Genomic DNA, 10,000 nt, shown 5'->3' with positions numbered 1-10,000 from the left:
AATGTGGGTTTTTGGAAAGAATTTGCAAGGCCTTGAACCAAATATCTTAGTAGTTCCATATTTTTTGTCTCCGACTCACAGAAAGAATTCCAATAGCGGACATTCAACCTTCATAACCTTACACATGATATCACCTACAACACGTTTTTTTTAAATGATTAAAATAACTGACATTTTCAGTATCGGCTGATATCCAAAACCCAGATATTGGAATCAGATAGAACAATAGTAGGTTGGTGTAACTCTAATTTTGGATTAGCGGAAACTGTTTATGTGAGACCGAATTGAAATAAACTGCATTGTGTGTGTGTGTGTGTGTGTGTGTGTGTGTGTGTATATGTGAGTGAGTGAGTGAGTGTGTGTGTGTGTGTGTGTGTGTGTGTGTGTGTGTGTGTGTGTGTGTGTGTGTGTGTGAGAGTGAGAGTGAGAGTGAGTGACTGAGTGACTGAGTGAGTGAGTGAGTGAGTGAGTGTGTGAGTGAGTGTGTGTGTGTGTGTATAGTATATACTGTATGTGTGTGTGTGTGTTTATTGTAATAGGAACACATTATCTGAAACTGTGTCTCTCTTGATATTTCCTGTACTACAATGGAGCTCTGGGTGTTGGTATACACACAGACAGTACTTATAGTGATAGTGGGATCAGTGTATTGTTGGTTTTGGTCTTGAGTATTTGTTGACAATAAGAAATAATACAGAATATCCCCAACAGTATCCTGTAAGTATCTGTTTTCCAGTATGTCTGTATAAGGAGATACCAGTTTGGCCAGTGTTGATCACAGTGTAGTTTCAGCCTTTCCAACACTATTATAGGAAGTTGGGCTTTTTTCCAATTCAACTCGTGCACACTCTGTACCTTCGAGGCGGGCTGTGTTGATTTTTAAATTGTTGTTTTGTATTTAATTTTTTCCTTCAGCAAAAGTAAAAAGTACATTGATTTCAATTAAAAAAAACTTTATTGGTTCTGACATAGTGACAGAAGAAAAACCTTTTCGGCCATTTCATTGTTCAACAGTAAGCATTCGGTACTCAGCCTTCAGATAATTTTTTTTAAATATTTTCACATTTTGGCCACTAATTTTCATCCCTAACACAAAGGTACAATATGTCCACAGCCCCATCAACATACTATGTTACTGAAAACATTGTTGTTTACTCTTATGAATAATTGTCCTGAGTGGAGTGTCCCAAACTGGGCTAAAGGTTTGTTATGCAACTGAGCTTCGTTCTTTTTGGTGTGAAAGGCCTGTGATGGGTTGAAATAAACAAACAGTGACCTCATAGTTGTGCTACATTCCCCAAATAGCTTCAACACCAAGTAGTGAAGACAGGCAAGATACAGTGAGATATTTCAGACATCTGTGACCCCCACCCTGCCCCACTTCACCCCTGCAACTCCCATGTCAGGGCCCAGTATCTCCCTAATGGATACTCAGTGCTTTTCCATTACAAGGACACAATCAGGCTGTACAATGAGCAATGTTGAACTCTGTCTGTTTACTTTTTTCACAACACAAAACATCAGACAAAAAAAACTAAAATAAAAAAAATTATAGATAGGGGAAGGTGGGGTGATTTGTGCATTTTGGAAGTTGCAAAACCCCTTGTTTCTAGAAAACCGTGGAAGAAATTGGAAATGTGACCACATATTTAAGAAGAGCCATCCATTTGACTCATCCTGTAAAGAAGGGAGACACAAGGAATAAGATATAAGCACATTTAAGCTCAAAAAACTGTGTTTTGCCTTTCAAAGTAAAATTTCCATGATCAAGGTTTTTTGATTATTGTGTCTGAACAATTATAGACACGTTTGAAAACATTTGACACATGTTTTAGTGCTTTGGTATGCTACACTTTGAGTCTATATAGTTAGCACAATGTCAACCCTAAATTGCTGCATCATGCCTATTATCCAAAATTCTGGGGATGGGGTGATTTGTGCGCAAGGGCCTGGGTGAGTTATAAGTAAGTAAGTAAGTAAAATGTATTTATAAAAGCACATTTATGACAGTTTGCACTGTCCAAAGTGCTGTACATAGTGCATTCAGTAGGTAAACAATGAAGGTAAAATAACAATAACCAAAATAAAAGACGTAAAGCCCATACATCCACATAAACACAGATAGTAGTGCAGAGGTAAGTAAGTAGTGCAGAGGTTAATGGGGAGGAAACACCAGGGTGTACATATGGGTTTTGAGCCTTGATTTAAAGGCAGAAATGTAGGGGGAATCACATTTGTCAGGTGGCAGTTGGTTCCACAAGCACGGAGCAACTAGTGCAAAGTACATTTCTGAGAGTTGTGCCAGTGGCATGGCTGTATACGCTGGTCACCAAAAGAAAGTGATAGTCTACAGTAGCTCAGGAGAGAGTGACATCTCAATTCCACTTAACGACACCACTGATGAGAGTTCAGATGGCCAGAAAGATGATGATGGTGACTTTGTCATTGTGACACAATGACGCACAAATCACCCCACTACGTGGGGTGATTTGTGCGACAAGACAACTTTTTTTCCGAAAGAAATATTTCTTAAACAGTTTATTCCAGATCCAAAGTTTTTATTGCCAGGGATGCACAACATCCTGAAATATATGTACATATTTGAGTTGGAGACATAACTGTCAAGGCCTCACTTTAAAATCACTTTGAGTAAAAAGTTGCACAAATCACCCCACCTTCCCCTATAGATAATAATAATAATAATAATAAATTTTATTTGTAAAGCACTTTTCATAAAGAATCTCAAAGTGCTACAGAAACCAGAAACAAAATAAACAAAAGACTAAGAGAAAATAAAATCAGACACGTTAAAATCAGTAGTAGATAAAACAGCTAAAAGAGATTAAATAGCAAAGAGAGAAAAGAACAACTAGGGACGACCTAGGAAAACCTGTCTAAACAAAAAAGTTTTAAGCCCTTTTATAAAGGTGACCACAGACTGGGGTTGTCGTAGGTGTTCAGGGAGGGAGTTCCAGATGTGGGGGGCAGCGAAGCAGAAAGCTCGGTCTCCCATGGTAGGCGGCTGCATATATGGAAAAAAAACACCTAACCCTAAAAAAATTCTAACAAAAGGTTTTTCAGCTGTTTTATGTAGTACTAGGTGTCCTTAATAACATACTGAAAGTCTACCAAAATTTGACCACTAGAAAGGTGTCATTTTCAAGATGGACATTGTTTTAGTTTTAAGCTTTTTTCAACCTCTTTCTAAATTTATAATGGGATCCGGATGGGACGGAATGTTCAGAGGCAGAGTGGGGGAACCAACTGTTACAGTGTATAACTGGTGTAAAAATACACCAAAACCTATGATATAACTGCCTCTCACTCCTACAAATTAAACCCTACATGGATAATTTTTCCATCAAAATGTAGGACATATTCTGCCGGTCGCATAGATGTGACTACTGAAGCAATCGGACCTACACAATGGGAGGTTTGGGCTTCCAAGCTAAATGGTGTCCAACCAACTGCCGCCTTGATAACTGAGACATGACATTTCTGGAGAAAGGCAGACTGTACCACACCTTTAAAATGCTCTGGTTCTCATATTCTTCACATTACAGGCACAATCTTCACACTGTGTCTTCATCAGATTCTTCTGGTTCTAACAATAAAATAATTTTGTCAGTTAGACTCACGGTCCGTCAGTTAGAGACAGTGGTTTGAGGTGAAGTTTCGGATGAAATGACCTCTCTGAGGCCTCTAAAAGGTGGGATTTCTGCCTGATCACAGACCCTCAATAAGACATACACTCACCTTGATGACTCACTCTGCCCATTAAAGGGCAATTTCACTTTTTTCTAGATTTTATTTCTTCTTTTTTCCGCTTTATTAGACAGTTTGGAGAGACAAAGTTGAAATGGGGCAAACACTCTGCTCTTTGAAGGCCTATTTCACACATGAAAAATTTTTTCATGTCTTTCAATAATAATTTTATCTAGAAATGTTTAAATATTCCACATTGTTTCAATTAGAGTTCAACAATTCACTACCGTTCATACTTTAGACTATTTCTTACTTTTCCACATCTTCATAGTCCTTTAGCTGATTCATATACATTCTCTCTCTAGGTCGTCCTCAGACGAGCCCTCCATCAAGCCATCTTTAGCTCCAAGTCTATTCAATTACTATTTCACAGTTTTAAGTTTTTTATCCATGTCTTTCAACGTATTCCTAATTTCAGAAAAAAATATTATTCAAACCTCTATATATTCAACTTTTCAACTCATTTTAAACTCCTTTTATACAATTATGACCTTCATAAACTTTTTCAAATCTTCATACTCAGCTATCCAGTTTAGCGTAAGCTGTTTCAGCATTCACACGCATTTTCAGCAGGAAATGCATTTTCTATGGCCATCTTTAGTCCCCTAAAAAACATAGTCTTAATGCTTGGAGGTTTCCATACTTTTATGAACCTACTTGGTGCAATAGGCACACTGATGGAAGGCACAGGACTGAGGGACATTATGGAAGTTGTCTATGGATCAAATGCCGTCCACCACATGATGACTGGAAAGTCAGTGCAAAGAGCTTTTCGTGGACATTTGCTGGTGGACAGATGTCTTAATCACCTAGTTGTGTCAGAGCTGCCGGAGGATGACTCACAGTTTGAGTCATTGGTGAACCAAGCTGAAGAGATGTACTCATCCATGGTAACGAAAGAAACAACTTTGGAGAGTGCTGCAGCATCAGATATGCTAAACCAAATCAAGGAAAAGGTAGACACGAAGAGGGCAGACCTTAGCACAAGGTCAAAAACCAGCCGACTGTGGGTAAACTATCAGAAGATGCTGCAGACAGCCTGAGCTCTGATCAAAGCAGATCGTACCGGATCTTGGAAGATGCACTTGCGCACAATGTTGGACTGTCTGCCAACATTTGCTGCCGCTGGGCACTACAACTACCTGAAATCGGCATATTTCTACCTCCAAGAAATGTGTCAACTCGAAACAAGACACCCTGATGTACATGACAAGTTTTCCAGGGGCTTCCATGTGATACGCCACAGCAACCAGTACTGGGCCGGCCTTAGCTCTGACCTCGTCATCGAGCAGACATTGATGCGATCCTTGAAAAGCAGTGGAGCCTTGACCCATGGAAGTGGAATGACTGAAGAAATGCGAGCATTGTGGACCATGTCTATACCCATAACATCTGAATACAACAACGCCATACAGTAATTCAATGACCTCACCTACACGACCAGCGAGCAGCACCGAGAATCCTCAGAAGCAAGGATGAAAAGAGATCACTCTGATTTAGAAAAGATCAAGGAAAAGCTTAGCATTTGCACACCATTCTCCCCAGACCCATCTCTGAGAAATATTGTGACTGGTGTTGTTGCAAAAGAGGAGGTGAATGTGCATGAGTTTGAGACTGTTGGCAAAGAGATCATTGAAAAGATCATTGGAAAACCCGTTTTTGGAATATCCTTCAAACGGAAAGACCGGGCAAAAACACTTACAGATGACTCCACCATCAAAGTTGCCCAAGACCGAACCATTGATCCTGCTCTGCTGTTCCAACGCTTCCTGATCATGTCGAAAACTGGACAGTTTTCACTGGAAGACGTAATGAGCTACGAGCTGTGCTCATTTCCTGCAGCCCTGTTCAAAGGCAAGGAAATCTTCCGTAAAGCCAACAAGCCCCAACTAGCACAGGCAGTCACTGAATTTTCAAGCAAGAAACAAACAACAAACAAAACTATCCTGGATTCCATCCCACCAAGTGAGCATTAGGTCCTTGATGGTGGCTCCCTGGTTCACCGCTTGGCATGGAAAAAGGGTGTGAGTTACGGTGCCATTGCACATTCATATGCAGACTTTACCATACGCCATTATGGTAAAGCAACCGTTGTTTTTGATGGTTATAGCGAAGGTCCTTCCATCAAAGACAATACGCATCACAGACGTGGTGAAAACACTCACCCTATTGTTAACTTCAACGCAGAGACTGAGTTTGTGGGAAGAAAGGATGATTTCCTTTCAAGATCTTGCAACAAACAAGGACTTATCAATCTTATGACAGTGGAGCTGGAGAAGAAGGGCTGCACTGTTATCAATGCATTAGGTGATGCAGACGTGGACATTGTCAAAGCTGCAGTCAAGGCCTCAGAACATCAGCCCACAACCTTGATAGGGGAGGATACAGACCTACTCATTCTTCTCCTCTACTATGCTGGGACGCGGAGTAGAGGCCTCTATTTTCGATCAGACAAGTCCAAAGTTACTAAGGTTTACAACATCAGTGAGATGAAAAAAGTCCTTGGTAGTGACTTGTGTTCCCAGTTGCTGTTTATTCACGCCTTCACAGGATGTGATACAACTTCCCGCATTTAGGACTACCATGCATGTCTGCTTGTGGACCATGTCAAGTAGGGAATTGTGAGAATCACTATAATCAACCTCTATGGCAGGAAGAGTGTGACGACTAATGGTAAATCTAGTGAAGGTCAAGGTGCAAAAAAGTAAAGAAAAAAAATCAGAATAAGAGGAAACAACTGATGCAAATATAAAAAAGATGTGTATAAATTAGAAAAGTATAAAAAAAATATAAAAAACACCGCATTATAACATTGAAAGAAATATATATAAAAAAAACAAAAAAATAAAAGGGGTTAGCGGTACTGAGCCTTCACGTGGCAGCCCAGTTTTGACTAATTTTACAGTACCAAAGTTATTTTTTGGGGCATTTTTTCTTTATTAGATAGATTGGAGAGACAGAGTGGAAATGGGGCAAAGAGGAGAGGACATGCAGAGAGAATGGTTATGAACCACAGAAACCACCAGAAATATGGAATTACTTAAGGGAAATTGTCCTTATTTTTTGCATAATTATGCCTGTTACCAATTCCTTTAATATATAACTGTACTTTTATTCACTTATCTATCGTGCAAATATGCTAATTAGAATATTTCATGGCCAAAACATGTATCGGGCACCAGTATTCCTGTTCTAGGAAGAATACAAAGGAATGGAATGTTCATTTTAAGGACCTGACGGCCGCCATTTTGGAAATTTTGAAAATGGGGCCTTTCTAGTGGTCAGATTTTGGTAGACTTTTAGTATGTTTTTAAGTACATCTGATACTACTGTAATCCACTGAAAAACCTTTTGTTAGAATTTTTTTGGGGTCAAGTCATATCTGCAGCTGACTATGGTGCGGAGTCGTGTGCGGGGCTGATGGAGGAGGTTGGTACTTTGAGACCGAAGGTTACGGGTGGATGAGTGAGGGGTAAGGAGGTCTTTGAGGTATTGCGGGGCGTTGCTGTAGATGCAAAGGTGGGTGATGAGGGCGATTTTGTATTGGATTCTTGAGGTTATGGGGAGCCAATGGAGGTCTTGAAGAATGGGGGTGATGTGGTCGTATTTGCGGGTTTTCGTCAGAGTTCGGGCAGCACAGTTCTGAATGAATTGAAGTTTCTGAAGGTGTTTGTTGGGTATGCCGATGAGCAGGCTGTTACAGTAATCAAGCCTGGAGGAGATTAGGGCGTGGACGAGTTTTTCTGCATCAGAGAAAGTGAGGAATGGGCGGAGTTTAGAAATGTTCTTGATATGGAAAAAGCAGGTTTTGTACAGATGTTTGATGTGGCTTACAAAGGTAAGTTGTGGGTCCAGCTTCACACCGAGGTTGGTAACTGAGGTAGAGAGGGGGATGACTTGACCAGAGAAGGAGATGGTGGTTATGGGTGATGACTGGACCTGATGAGGGGTGCCAATTTGTATGGCTTCGGTTTTGGAACTGTTCAGCTGGAGGAAGTTGTGACTCATCCACGCCCTAATCTCCTCCAGGCAGTTGGAGAGGGTTAGAGTAGGTGATGATGAGCAGACCGGGGTTGAACGTAGGGTGGGGTCGGTTCGGAGGTATAACTGAGTGTCATCGGCATAACAGTGAAAAGAGATGCCGTGCCGGCTGATGACACGACCCAGTGGCAGCATGTACAGGATAAAAAGGAGGGGTCCTAGGACAGATCCTTGGGGGACACCGCAAGTAACAGGGGCTGTTTGGGACCTGGCAGATCCCAGGCTGACATACTCTGTCCTGTCAGCGAGGTAAGAAGAGAACCAGTCCAGTGTGGAATGATGGAGACCAATGTCGGTGTGGAGGCGGTTCAGGAGAATATGGTGGTCGACAGTGTCAAAAGCCGCTGAAAGGTCGAGAAGGATGAGCAGGGAGGGGGATCCAGAATCGGCAGAGATGAGAAGGTCATTGGTTACCCTCAACAATGCTGTCTCTGTACTATGGGCAGAACGGAAACCAGATTGAAATATTTCAAACAATGAATGACGTTGTAGATGTTCCTGTAGCTGTACGGCAACAGCTTTTTCAAGCACTTTGGACAGGAATGGAAGATGGGAAATGGGCCGGTAGTTTGAGAGACAATCTGAGTCGAGGTTGGGTTTCTTCAGGAGAGGCTTGATAATGGCAGTTTTGAGTGAGGGCGGGACATGGCCGGAGTTTAACGAGTGGTTTATTATTTGTGTGATAAGAGGGCTTATGACAGACAGGTTTGATTTGATGAGTGTAGTAGGGATGGGATCCAGGGGGGAGGTGGAAGGCTTCATTTTTTTGATGAAACCCTCAACTTCAGTCTGTGTGACTGCAGCAAAGGTGCTGAGAGGTGCTGGTTGAGGGCAGGCAGATGGCAGAAATGGAGCTGGGGAGCCTGAGAGCTGGGACCTGATGGAATTGATCTTTTCTTTGAAAAATACAAGAAACCTGTTGCAGTGTTCTGCTGTGGGTTCTGTATGGGTTTGGTTTTTGGGGTTAAGGAGATAGTTTATGGTGGAAAAAAGCTGTTTTGAATTTCCCGGACTGTTATTGATGATGTTGGAGTAATAGATGGACCGGGCTTCTTTAAGGGCTGCTGCATAGGCCTTCTGGTGATTTTTGTAGGCCAGCTTGTGTACCACCAGGCCAGATGATTTAACACGCCTCTCAATGGCACGGCCAGCAGCCTTCCATTATAGGATATAGAATTTATAGATAAATTATATATATATAAAAAAGTCATTCCATTCCAATACTGCTTCTGTCTGTTTACTTAGTGGCTAATTAATCTTTTACTGTCACTTGCCTTTTTTTAATGTTTACATCGCCGTTATTATTATATTTTGCATTCATGCTGATGCTGTGGTTATTATTATTTGCACTGTCCTGTTGTTGCTGTAACCCGAAACCATACCCAATGTGGGACTTTGGAAGGGTTGTCTTATCTTACTGGCTCAACCCTCGTCCCCTTAACACATGAGCCTAAAATGACTTCATTATGGTTGAATGAGGTTAAGTAAAGGGCCATGTGTGTGTGTGTGTGTCATGTTCTTAGGCATAATGCCATATGACATTGTAGCCACGATACTGATTTATTTATGATACAGACTAATTCAGGATAGATATAAATAATGCAAAATGCTCCAAAATAGATTGTATGGCCTTCAAAACAGAAAGTTTACAGAAAGCCTTCACTTGAAAAATTAAGAAAAAAAAAAATTTATGTTTAATTATCATCATCATTGTGTATGTTGTTTCTCTACTAATTTATTCACTTAATTTATGACACTTATTACTTAGAAAATTTAAAATAAATAAATATATATTTTATTGAACCTTTATTTAACCAGGAAAGTCCCATTGAGATTAAAAAACTATTTTTCGAGGGAGTCCCGGCCAAGAGGCAGCAACAAATTACATGCAACACACAACATACACTCACAACATAGAAACAAATCTCAAATTATTTTTCATTCGGGACTATTTAAGGACCCTCCATTGATTTAGGACCAGGGTAGTCAGTTCCACCTCCTCCCCCCGAACTACAACGCCCATTAACGTTCCCATTTGTACAACTTTCTACCATGTTAACAGACAAGACTCGAGCAAAATCCAGTTGAAAAAATATTTATTTTATAATGTTTACAAAAGTGCATGAAACAGATGCATTTACATCCCAACACATGCTGAGACAGAGAACAGGCAGGAGGAAATAACTGACCATAA

At 40.7% G+C, this 10,000-nt stretch overlaps 2 protein-coding genes across 4 annotated transcripts in view; both read right to left on the bottom strand.

Moving 5' to 3' along the window:
* Window positions 1-10,000, bottom strand: part of rasgef1ba (RasGEF domain family, member 1Ba) — a gene marked incomplete at its 5' end in the record, with an annotated part of 155,507 nt that overhangs the window by 71,999 nt on the left and 73,508 nt on the right. The window lies entirely within an intron of this gene.
* The window catches only part of LOC307264539 (uncharacterized protein), a 3,702-nt gene continuing 3,698 nt past the window's right edge, over window positions 9,997-10,000 (bottom strand). For both annotated transcript variants that reach the window (XM_080045958.1, XM_080045959.1), the window contains exon 4: window positions 9,997-10,000. This exon is cut by the window's right edge and continues 952 nt beyond it. The gene's annotated coding sequence lies outside the window, so the exon portion shown is untranslated.

The sequence above is a fragment of the Ammodytes marinus genome (assembly GCF_949987685.1).
Source record: "Ammodytes marinus genome assembly, chromosome: 2".
Taxonomy (NCBI): Eukaryota; Metazoa; Chordata; class Actinopteri; order Uranoscopiformes; family Ammodytidae; genus Ammodytes; species Ammodytes marinus.
This window is presented reverse-complemented; position numbering and strand designations above follow the sequence as displayed.